This window comes from Chiloscyllium punctatum, chromosome 39, assembly GCF_047496795.1.
Source record: "Chiloscyllium punctatum isolate Juve2018m chromosome 39, sChiPun1.3, whole genome shotgun sequence".
Lineage (NCBI taxonomy): Eukaryota > Metazoa > Chordata > Chondrichthyes > Orectolobiformes > Hemiscylliidae > Chiloscyllium > Chiloscyllium punctatum.
In genome coordinates, this window is record NC_092777.1 from 47,672,283 (window position 1) to 47,685,049 (window position 12,767).

Below are 12,767 nucleotides of genomic sequence, written 5' to 3' on the forward strand. Positions count from 1 at the left end.
ACCAATGTTCTCCGTGAACACTATTTCTCATGTAGAATGTCTAACTGAGAGATCAGTCACCTTCAGTTGGAATAAACATTTCCCAATGTTTCAGATTATTTTTATTATTGATATTTTCAAATATAGATTTACTTGTGTATTTGTTGCAGTTCATTTGTGAATTCATTAAGGTGACGGTCAGTGCTGTAAAACGTGTAACTTTAAACATTAAATAATAGCGCTCAGCTGAGACAAAAAAAACCTGAAGATGCTGGAATCCAGAGTAGATAAGCAGGAGGCTGGAAGAACACAGCAAGCCAGGCAGTACTAGGAGGTGGAGAAGTCAACTTTTTGAGTATAACCCTTCTTCAGAAAGGAGGTGGGGCTAAGGAAAGCTGCAAGTAAAGGGAGGGGAAGGGTTTTGGGTGGGGAGAGGGGAGGAATGGTGAGGTAGTGATAGGTGAACACAGATGATGGGTATGACCTAGTTGGTCGATGGGAGGGATGAATCTGGTTGGTAGCTGGAAGGAAGGGAGGAGGTGGGGCTGGAAAGGGAGTTGGAAGGTTATTTGAAATTGGAGAACTCAACGTGAGTCATCCAGACTATAGGCTACCTAGGCAGAAGATAAGGTGTTGTTCCCCCAATTTGCTGTCCAATTCACTGTGGCAATGGAGGAGGCTGAGGATGGGCATGTCAGAGAGGGATTGGGAAGGTCAATTGAAATGGGCAGTGACCGGGAGGTCAGATGAATCCACCTCCTCCATTTCATTCCACATACCGACCCTTCCTTTCAGCTTCCAACTGGTTTCATCCCTCCCAGCGACCAACCAGGTCATACCCACCACATGTGTTCACCGACCGCTATCTCACCATTCCATCCCTTCCCCACCCAAAACTCTCCTCCTCTTTCTTTATCTGCAGTTGCCCTGACCTCACCTGTATACCTGAAGAAGGGATATACCCAAAACATTGACTTCTCCACCTCCTGATGCTGCTGTGTTTGTCCAGTCTCCTGTGTCAACTAAAACATAATTACAGAGTTATTCTCAACAATGTGCCTTGAGTCCAACCTCAGGAAAGTTTCAGCTAGTATACCAGCCATATTTTCTGAATTTCCTCCAAGCCATTTGTAGTCATTCAGAATGTGATCTCTAGTTTTGTAGCTAATCATCTTTTTTCAATTACTGGCATGATGGGCCAGGTTGACCCCATGCTTACAGTCAATGGCCAGAAAGTTTAGCCATCCTTCCTTTCATTTTTCATCAGCTTTTCCCATGACCACCTTCTGATCAACCATCACGTTTTAGAGTTGACAAATGAATTTACAGCCAGATGCCCTTCAACAGAGCAAAACCAATTTGAAATATCGGGGAGAATGTGGCAGAGAGAAATTGAAAGTTAATTCTTCTTAAAATACTGCACGCTTTGCAAAATGTTACTTCTCTTTTATGTCCATCGGGTGTTTGCCTTGTACTTGATGTCTTGTGTTTGCAATTTAATTTGCTATGGCCTGTGGAGCAGTGTAGCTTGTTGTAGTGTAAACGTAATCCCATGAAAATCACATTATTATCACACTGCTGCTTTATAAAAAGAAAAACATTCTAAATTCAGATATAATGACAAGCTTACTATTCACAAATCTTTTACTGAGATATTTTATGAAGCACTACTAACAGATCAGTGGGTGTTTGCAGCTGGGTAGCATATTTGGCTGCTATAATTTCCTACTGTGGAAAAAGGTAGCAAAACATTTCACAACTAAAGGAATATCTCAGATAACTTGGCATCAGGTTACAAGTAAGATAACAACACATTATAACAAGAGGTCCATCAGAAAATCTCCATCATCGAAGGCCAAAGGGCCTGTACTGGGCTGTAATGTTCTATGGTCTATCTTTCGGAGTACTGAGTCCAGTTCTGATCACACTGTTAGGGGAAGGGTTCAGAAGAGATTCATCAGGATGTTGCCAGAAATGGAGGGTTTGAGTTATTAGGAAATGCTGGATTGGCTGGGACATTTTTTTAGTGGTGAATAGGAGGTGATCTTACAGAGGTTTGTAAAATCGTTAGGAGAATAGATAAGGTGAATGGTAAGTGTGTTTTCCCTAGGATGGGGGAATTCAAGGTTGGAGGAAATATTTTTAAGCTGAGAGAAGAAAGATTTATAAAAGAGACTGGAGAGTTGGAGGCGGAGGGGTGACCTTATGGAGGTTTGTGGAATCTTGAGGGGCGTGGATGGGATGAGTGGACAGTCTTTTCCTTGGTGTGGTGGGGTCCAGGGCTGGGGAGCATGGATTTGGGTGGGAAAGGAGGGGTTTGGGGTGGACCTGGGGGGCGGCGTTTTCACGCGGAGGGTGGTGTGTGTATGGGGTGAACTGCCGGAGGAGGTGGTGGAGGCTCAAGCAGTTGCAGAGTTGGAAAGGCATCTGGATGGGTGTATGAGTGGCGGGGGTTTGGAGAGGTGAGGGCTGGGTGCTGGCAGATGGGACTAGGTTGGGTTGGGATGTCCGGTCGGCACGGGCGAGTTGGTCTGAGGGGTCAGTTTCTGTGCTGTACATCTCTATGACTATGACTCAGTAATGGTGACCATGACAAGTCATTGATTCTTGCAGACCCTGGGTCACCATTGTAATTTAGAGAAAGAAATCTGCCACCCTCACCTGGTTTTGTTTACATGTGACTCCTGACCACAACAATGCACTTGGCCCTTTACTGGCTTCTGAAATGGACTAACAAGCTACATAGTTCAAGGATCACCAGGGATGAGCAACAAATGCCAGCCTTGCCAGTGATGCCCACATTCCATGAAGAGTCAGAAAAGATTTACAAGGATGTTGCCAGGGTTGGAGGATTTGAGCTATAGAGAGAGACTGAACAGGCTGGGGCTGTTTTCCTTGGAGTGTTGGAGACTGAGGGGTGATCTTGTAGAGGTTTATAAAGTCATGAGGGGCATGGATAGGATAAATTGACAAAGTCTTTTCCCTGGGGTAGGGGATTCCAGAACTAGAGGGTATAGGTTTAGGATGAGAGGGGAAAGATATAAAAGAGAACTAAGGGGCAACTTTTTCACTCAGAGGGTGGTACATGTATGGAATGAGGTGCCAGAGGATACGGTGGAGGCTAGTACAATTGCAACATTTTAAAGGCATCTGGATGGGTATATGAATAGATAGGGTTTGGAGGGATATGGGCTGGGTGCTGGCAGGTGGGACTAGATTGGGTTGGGACATCTGGTCAGCATGGATGAGTTGGACTGAAGGGTCTGTTTCTGTGCTATACATCTCTATGACTCTATGAACAATTCTTTTTTACACAGAAAGTGGTTCATATGTAAATGACCTTCCAGAGGAATTGATAGATGTGGGTACAGTTACAACACTTAAAAGACATTTAGATAAATACATGAATAAGATATGTGTGAAGGGATATGGGCCAAGCGCAGGCAGGTGGGACTAGTCTAGTTTGGGATTATGGTCGTCATGGACTACTTAGACCAAAGAGTCTGATTTCATGCTTTTTAGACGATAACTCTACAAATTGATTATGATTTTGAGAAACTTGAATATTTTTATATAGATTTATATTTTCTTACAATCTGGTCATATGTGTCATTGCTGGTCGCTAGAATATTCTCAAATGGCAGAATCATGGTCAGGCTTTGGTGGTCTTGCTTTTAGACTGGAGAGTAAGGGAGAGTTCAGGAAGGTCTCACCAAACCTTGAGCCGGTCAGGCAGTGTCAAATTCGGTAGTGGGCCATTCCCTGGAATTGAGACCCCAGGGGTAGAGAGCCTGCAAATTGAGATGTGCTGGCCAATCAGAGGGCAGCAGCACCAATGGGGAGACTATGGCTGTTGCCGGGAGGGCAGACAACAGATTCCCAGCGATGGCAGAACAATCCAGGTCAAACATAATGAATGGAGGAGTGGCTGGCAGGAGTTGCTGGGTGGGGGTGAGGAGGGGAACAGGCAGTGGATTAGGATTAATAACAGTGGCAGAAGTGGTTTCCAGTGGGCACCCATCCCCCACTTCCCACTTCCTTGTGTCCTGTACCTCCATCTGGTACTGAGTGCCTTCAATCAAGGGAACACCTCCCCCTATGACACCAGGATGACAAACACACTGCATGGTTTTAGCTGCTGTGCATGCCACCTGGTGACTTGTCTGGTAACAGCTGGATTAATCCCAACAGTAATATGGTGAGACCCTTAAGTGGTTATTAATTGGCCACTTAGGCCTCAATTGGCAGCAGAACTGTAAGGTCAACCATGGGCCTTCCTGACCTGAAATAAGGCAGGGGTCAGGTAGCCACCACGCCAACTAATTACATGCCCTTCCTTCCTCTAAGATCACCCCCAACAAGAGCAAAAGTATACCCCCAGAGTTCTTAATTTAGGAAGACTTGTTTGCTCGAGTTTTGGCCTTTGGATACCAATATTTGTCAATTCCCAGAAACGTGTAGTTGGATCTGTTTAGCTATGATGCAATCAATTGAAATGAGATAGAGAGAAGAAAATTACAATGAATGAGCAGAGCATGAGTTGACAGAATTCAGTTCAGGCCTTCAGTACATTCCAGAGATGTATGATTGCTGGTTTAGACTGGGTGTGCTACAGCAAACCATTCCCTGTGGGTTCCGAAAAGATCTTTCATGTAACCTTGAGGTTAGGTTGTCAGGAATGTATTGTTCATCACTGTGACCACTTGGCTTTTAATTGTCTCTGGCTATCTAATTATTAGGAAGTCAAGACGTCTTTCATTATATTTGCCTTAATTTGTTAATGCGCTGTAATACAGAAACTTTTGAATCAACTATTTATGACAATCTGCTATGCTGTCTGTCTGCAACCTTCAGAGACAGCTCTGAAACACTCATACAGTCCAAAATCTCCATCTGGTTACATTTGAATAAATTAAGAGTTGTTGTATTTACAAGGATTATTTACATTAACTATGTGAAAAACTGTCTGGCCCATTTAAGAATAAATAATAGGATATTTCACATGTTGTAACCATTTAAGTCTGAGAATTACTTATTTAAAGATAAACGGAAATACTATTCTGCTCTGTTGGTGATCTAAATGTAGGTTTGATTGATATACATGTTTTAAACAACTTCCCTGATAACTTTGAGCTTACTCAGCTGTACCATGCAAGATGTCAGATTTGATTCTCCATTTGTTTTGAGTTAGCCAATCACAGCATGAGCAACAGTAGGATGCTAAATTTGGCCTTGCCTTCCCTCAGAGAGGAATAAATCTGGCAGAGGGGACTATTCCTCATGATTGTCCAGCAAACCCTGCTGGATGTTTGCAGGTGAGGACACAATTGGACTCAGCTTGATGCCCATGTGGTGGAATCGTGTTCCAACACTTGCTATCATGACTCATAGTGACTGATTGCTACTTGGATGAGGTAATGGAGAATGACTGGGCATGTGGAACTCTATTCCAGGAAAGCATCAATGACATTATGATAGAAGGCAAGGAAAGAAATGCATTGATAATTAACAATGGAGGTTATAAATAATATGCATGGGGTGAGAAGTTTAAATACATGTTAAAATTTTATGAACATGTAATTTCCATGTAGGTTGTATGTGCTTTTCCACTCCTATAGAACTGTAATTTCTAAATTATTAACTGTTGAGAAAAAAGAAACAAGCATTACACTGCCTTGCAGGGTAGCTGGATAATTGTCACATTTATGTGATAATTATTCATAAATTGAACAGAGCCATAGTCGTAGGTTACAGTTCACTCAAGGCATCTGTGTTCCTGTGACAACATACACATTTCCATGCATATTGTAGCCTGGAGCTACAGACATTGCTGACAGAGGCTCCAACCTTTTCCCATTACATGGCTGACCAGGAATCTCTCCCACTTGCCATCAATGTGTATTTGAAGAACTATGCAGATTAATACTCAACCTGTCTGGCTGGTTTACGAATGTACCTTCCAGCAAGTCCTGATATGGAACTTGAACCCAGAGCTTCTTGCTTCAAAGCAGGAATGCTACCACTGCACCACAAGCCCACCTAGATCATGTATATAGCTCTACTGTAATTATTTTTTAAGAGTAATAAATTGATCTTGGGTTAGATAGTCTCTTTAAATTAGTGTTAGCAGACACTTGTCATTTTACTAGTGCAAGGGGCATTAAACTACAATTGCAGACATACTGCTTTGTGAAAGGAACATGCAAAGTTAAAGAGAGAAACAAATTGCATATACAAAAGTTTTATTCAGGGTAGAATGTACCTAATGCATATACCACAAACTAATTTGCCTTTATAATAATAAATCTGCATGGGTTGTGTATGCTGGTCAGTGCTGGGAATTCTAGAAACTTCAATACAAGAGCCCAGCATGTCACCAAGGATGGCACCATATCAGAAATATCAACTCAATCTTACTTCCTTTCTTTCTCTGCTTAGAGTTAATGACTACCTGTGGTCCACATTCTAATACTTTAAATCTTCTTTTTGTTCTTCCAAAATGTTGTTATCCCTGTGTGAGATTCTGTTTGTTCTTCAACTATATTTGACCTATCAATGATAACCAGGGCTAATACCCAGACCCATGATGGGGAATATGCATGAGCGACGTCAGTTTAACCCTTCTTTTGGTCTTGTCTCTCTTTAGCGAAAGTGGGAAAGTGGCTTACTTTCCAAATAAACCTATAGGACTATAACATGGTGTTTATGTGATTCTTAACTTTGTAAACCCCAGTCCGGCACCGCCAAATCATACTTTTGTTGGAATCTCACTTCGCCAATTAACACTGATAACTATTGGGAACTCAGTCCTTTGGGTATCATATGGCATAACGCCCTGCCATACAAAAGCTCCTATTATGTTTGTGTATTACAAGATTATATAGAACAATAAAATGTAGTACTTACTTGAGTACCTCACCTAATGAATCACTTTGAACCTTGATACCTCACCTTATTGGTACAAGTTCTCAGTGGGGTTGGGCAATGAAACTTAATAATTTTACCTGGAAGATATGTAACAATATCTAAATTGAGTTAAAAAAAAAGGCCGACCAACGAATATTCCAGATAATCTTTAATTGTCATCAATATAGCATTGTTGTAAAATCAGGTAGAATTACTTGTGTCCACCATTTTGGTGAGAACTGGTCGGAAAAATCATGCATAAATCATATTCTTAGTTTATTAGGTCAAATTTATTTAAAGGTATATGCTTACACCTAATATCATTTACTAATGATATTAAACACAGGGCAGTACAGGACAGGAAGAGACCCTTCGGCCCACTATGTCCTCTTCAATGCTGTTCATGGCTTTTTCAACCATGTGTTTAGTCAGATTATCAAGGCCAGGCACCACAGATCCTTGGCAGTACCACAAAGTGTCAAAGCTGCCATGAATTAGTCACCCATTGCTCATTTAGTCTTTTAATTTCGGTCTTCAAAATATTTTTTTAAAATTGTCCTTAAACTTCTCTAAATAGGTGTTTTGAGTGTAACGATAACTGACTGTCTGAATTTAACTTGGTAATTTGACATTAATGTCTGAGACTTTCTTGGACTAAACATAGTCTAAAAAGAAATTATTGATCTAAAATCGCTCCTGTGATCACCTGACAAGCCCAGGAACCCACATGGAATGTGCAAAACTGGCTGCATTGGAATTAGTATTTTAATCGAGAGACACTGAACCTCAAAGAGGTATCAAGAAACACATAACCCTCAATTTATGCATGTCTGCGTGATAACTTCACATATTGGAGATAAAAGGTTACCTGCAGAGTGTTCAGTTTCAGAAAGACAATGGAGCTAGACTTGGAACGTACAAGTGAATCATATGTCAGTAGTTATGAACAACGAAAGAAGAAAGCAACATGGACTGATAAAGCAAGGGTACTAAAGGATATCCTCCTGTACTTTGTTAATTTCAGCAATTAATACTGGTGAAGAAGCAATTTATTAAAAACACCACTCACTGACAAACCAATGCTATCCACAAGCTTCACCAATCATGATGAAACAGTACATCAGATAACCATTGGCACTCAGGTTTCATTCTCACAACTCAAGGACTCTAAAAACTTTAAACTGCAACTACCTCTCCTCCCTGTCATATAGATACCTTTCTCCCCTTTACTTTTTAAGCTTATTATCTGAAATGTGTGAATATGTTAGATGCTGCATTTTCATTGGTTCTTTTTCTTGGTTTAATAGGTATTAAAACTTCAATCACTTTCACTCAAGAAAATCTTGGAATTGAATCACCTTCATTTTTCCTTTGGTTGACTAAATTTAATTGAATTATAATAGTTAGGTGTTAAAAAGAATTGTTGTGGCCAACATACAATTAGCCTTCCTGATTACCTGCTGCACCTGTGTGTTAGCTTTCTATGTTTCAGGCACACGCACCACAAGTCTCTCTGTTTTGCAGCTTTCTGCATGTTATCTTCATTTAAATAACACTGCTCTTTTGTTCTCCCTTCCAATGTGAACTGCTTCACGTTTTCAAACATTAAACTCCATTTGCCAACTTTTTGCCCCCTTACTTTACCTACCAATATCTTTGTGTAAACTGTTTGTATCTCTTTTGCAACTTGTGTTTCCATCCATTTTTGTTTGTATTGGAATGTCTGGAATACTATGAGTGTTTGTAGGGCAGGAATACTATTAGTGTAAGAGTATGATGAATACAAATTAATGTGACAGGAATACTATTAGTATCAGAGTGTCAGGAATACAGTCAGAAATAGAGTGCCAGGAATATTATTAGGAATGCTGTTCATACTGGAGTATCAGAATCACAATGAAAGTCTCAGGAATACTGTTATTGTTCGTGTTATTTAGTCAGGAATGCTATTAGTGTTAGTATTATTGTGTTGGCAATACTTTTAGTTTATCAGGAATGCAGTTAGCATTGATGTTATTGGGTTAGTAGCACCATCAAGAGTATCAAAAAGTATTAGAGTATAGGCATTAGTACTATTTGGTGGGAATGGTATCAGACTGTCAGGAATACGGTTAGTGTTAATATTATTGGGTGAGCAATACTATTAGAATTAGCATTATCGGGTCAGGAATACTGTTAGCATGTCAGAAATATTGTTAGGAATAGTGTTATTAGTTGGGGAATACTGTTGGTGTATTGTTAGTCAATTTTGATGAAGAAAAGAACGAAGAATAAAAGAGAAGTACAGCACAGGAGTAGGCCTTTTGGTCCTCCAAGCCTCTGCCAATCATCATGCCTAACTAAATTAAAGAACAAACCTTCTGCTCTTATTCAGTCCGTATCGCTCTATACCCTTCCCATTCATGTAGCTATCCAGATGCCTCTTAAATGTCGCCAATGTGCCTGCTTCCACCACCTCTTCTGGCAGTGTGTTCTAGGTTCCTACCACTCTGTGTGAAAAACTTCCCTTGCACATCTCCCTTAAACTATCCCCCTCTCACCTTGTACCTGTGTCCCCTTGTAATTGAAACTACAACTCTGGGAAAAAGCCTCGAATTATCCATCCTATCTATGCCTCTTATAATTTTGGAGACCTCTATCAGGTCTCCTCTTGGCCGCTGTTTTTCCAGTGAAAACAATCCTCATCTTTTTAACCTTTCCTCATAGCCAACACCCTCGAGACCAGGCAACTTCCTGGTGAACCTTCTCTCTACACTCTCTCCAAAGCTTCCAAGTCTTTCTGGTAATGTGGTGACCAAAACTGCACACAATACTCCAATGTGGCCGAACAAGTGTTTTATACAGCTGCAACATGGTTTGCCAACCTTTGTACTCCATGCCCTGGCTGATGAAATCCACATGGCCTTCTTAACCACCTTGGCCACCTTTGCCCCAGGAGGAACAATTCCACTCCAGGAGATCTCAGATGGCTACAATTTCCCCTCACATTTGATCAACAATGTCCTCCAGTGCATCTCCTCTCTTTCCTGCAGCTGTGCCCTAAAACTCCACCCCTCCAACCGCAACAAGGCAGAACACCCTGGTCCTCACTTTCCACCCCACCAACCTCCAAATACAGCATATTATCCACCCCCCATTTCTGCCATCTACAATCAGACCCCACCACCATAGATATAATTCCCTCCCCATCCCTATTTGCATTCGACAGAGACCATTCCCTCTGCTGCTCTCTCATCAGATCCACGCCCCACGAACCCCCCCCCCCCCAACCCACCCTCCACTCCCAGCACCTTCCCCTGCTGCTACAAGAGGTGTTAAATCTGCGGCCACAAAGGATCCTTCCACATCGGGCAGAGATTTTCCTGCACCTCCAAACACGTCATCTACTCTTTCCATTGCTCTCGATGTGGTCTCCTCTACATTGGGGAGTAAGGACACCAACTCGCTGGACACTTCAAAGAACATCTCTGGGACACATACGCTAAACAACCCCACCCACCCTGGGGCAGACCACTTCAACTCTCCCTCCTACTCTGCCAAGAACATTCAAGTCCTGGTCTCCTCCACTGCCATATTCTGGCCACCTGACGCCTGGAGGAAGCATGTCTCATCTTCCATCTTGGGACCTTCATACCACACAGCATCAACATCAACTTCACTAGCTTCCTCATCTCTCCACCCCCTCCTCATCTCTCACTCTCTCCCATCCTCATTCCCAAACACACTCTCCTCCCTCCCCTTCCCTCTCGCCCCCCCTTACCCCCCCTCTCACTTATCCTCCCACTAATTCCCCCTTACCCTCCCTCCCCTAACCCTCCCACATTCACCCACTAACCCTCCACATTTCCCCCTCTGCCCCCTTACCCTCCTTCACCCTTTTCCTCCACCACACTCCCTATCCCTTTCCCTCCTCCTTTACTCCTTCCCTGTCCCCTATTCCAATTACCCTCCTTCCCTTCTCCCTATTCCCCTCCCTCCCCAGTTCACCCCTTCATGCTATCCCTCCCTCCTCCCTTCCCTTTCCCTCTTTCTCCATTCTCTCTCTCCTTGCCCTTACCACTCCCCTGTCCCTCACCCCTCCCTCCCCTTTTCTCTTCCCTCCCTCCCAACACTCTTTCCCTCCCCTCTCCTTTTCCCTTTCCTCCCTCCCCTTTTCCCTTTCTCCTTCCCTCCCATTTTACTCCCTTTCCCTCCCTCCCTCCCTTTCCCTCTTTTTCATTCCTTCTCCCACCTCCCTCATACCCTGTCATTCATCCTCCCTCTCCAACTCTTCCCACCCCCTCACCGCATATCCTTCCCCTTTCCGTCCCCACTCCATCTCCCCAATCTCGTTCCAACTCATCCATCTCCTTCCACCCTTCTCCCCCATTCGCACTCCCCATCATCCCCACTCCCCCTCTCCCACCCATTCCCACTGCCATCCAACCCTCTCCCCCACACCCCTCCCTCCCATTGCCGCTCATTCCCCCCTACCCTTCAGCCTCCCATACCCCCATCTCTCCTTCCCCAAACACCCTCTCTCTCTCCCCATCCCTCCCTTTATTTCTCTATCCCCTCTCCACCTTCCCCCATCCCTCCCCCCTCCCCCTATCCCTCCCCTCATCCTTCCCCTCTCTCCCCACCCCCTCCTTCACTCCCACGTCTCCCCTCCTTCACTCCCACCTCTCCCCCCCTTCACTCCCACCTCTCCCCCCCTTCACTCCCACCTCTCCCCCCCTTCACTCCCACCTCTCCCCCCCTTCACTCCCACCTCTCCCCCCCTTCACTCCCACCTCTCCCCCCCTTCACTCCCACCTCTCCCCCACCTTCACTCCCACCTCTCCCCCCCTTCACTCCCACCTCTCCCCCCCTTCACTCCCACCTCTCCCCCCCTTCACTCCCACCTCTCCCCCCCTTCACTCCCACCTCTCCCCCCCTTCACTCTCACCTCTCCCCCCCTTCACTCTCACCTCTCCCCCCACCCCCCCCTCCCCCCCCTCTCCCCCTTCTCCCCCTTCTCCCCCTCCCCGACTCTCCCATCCCTCCCCCTCTCTCCCACACCCCTTATCCCTCCGCCACACCACTCCCACACACTTCCCTCTCCCCACAAACCCCCACTTCACCCACACACCTCTCCCTCATTCCCCTCCCCACCCCCAATACCCCTCATGCCCCCATCCCCACCACCACCCTCACCCCTCACTCCCCTCACCACCTGAATCACTCATCTCCACACTCCCTCATCCCCTCACCCCCACACCCTCATCTCCCTCCATCCCAACATTCTTATACCTCCCACTCCCTCACCCCAATCCCTCATCTCCGCATTCACTTATCCCCCTCCCCTCCTTCATCCCCTCCACTCCCTCACCCCTCATCACCTCAATTCCTCATTCCGACACACTCTTATACCTCCCACTCCCTCATCCTCCCACTCCCTCATCCTCCCACTCCCTCAATCTCTTCTCCCTCACCCATCACTCCCTCATCCCTCATCCATCCCACTCCCTCATCCCCTCACTTTCACTCAACACCTCACTCACTCCTCATCCCCACTCCCTCAGCCCCTCACCCTCTCACTCCTCATCCCCATCCGACTCTCTCACCCCTCATCCGCCCCACTCCCTCATCCCCACTCAACACCTCACTCACTCCTCATCCCCTCACTCTCTCACTCCTCATGCCCCACTCCCTCATCCCCTCACTCTCTCACTCCTCATCCCCTCATTTCCCCCCACTCCCTCATTTCCCCCCACTCCCTCATTTCCCCCCACTCCCTCATTTCCCCCCACTCCCTCATTTCCCCCCCCCACTACTTCCCTCCCCTATTCCCCTCTCCCTCTCCCCACCAGCCGCACTCCCGGGGGCCTGTCCCTTTAAAACTTTGTCCGTTGCGTCGAGCT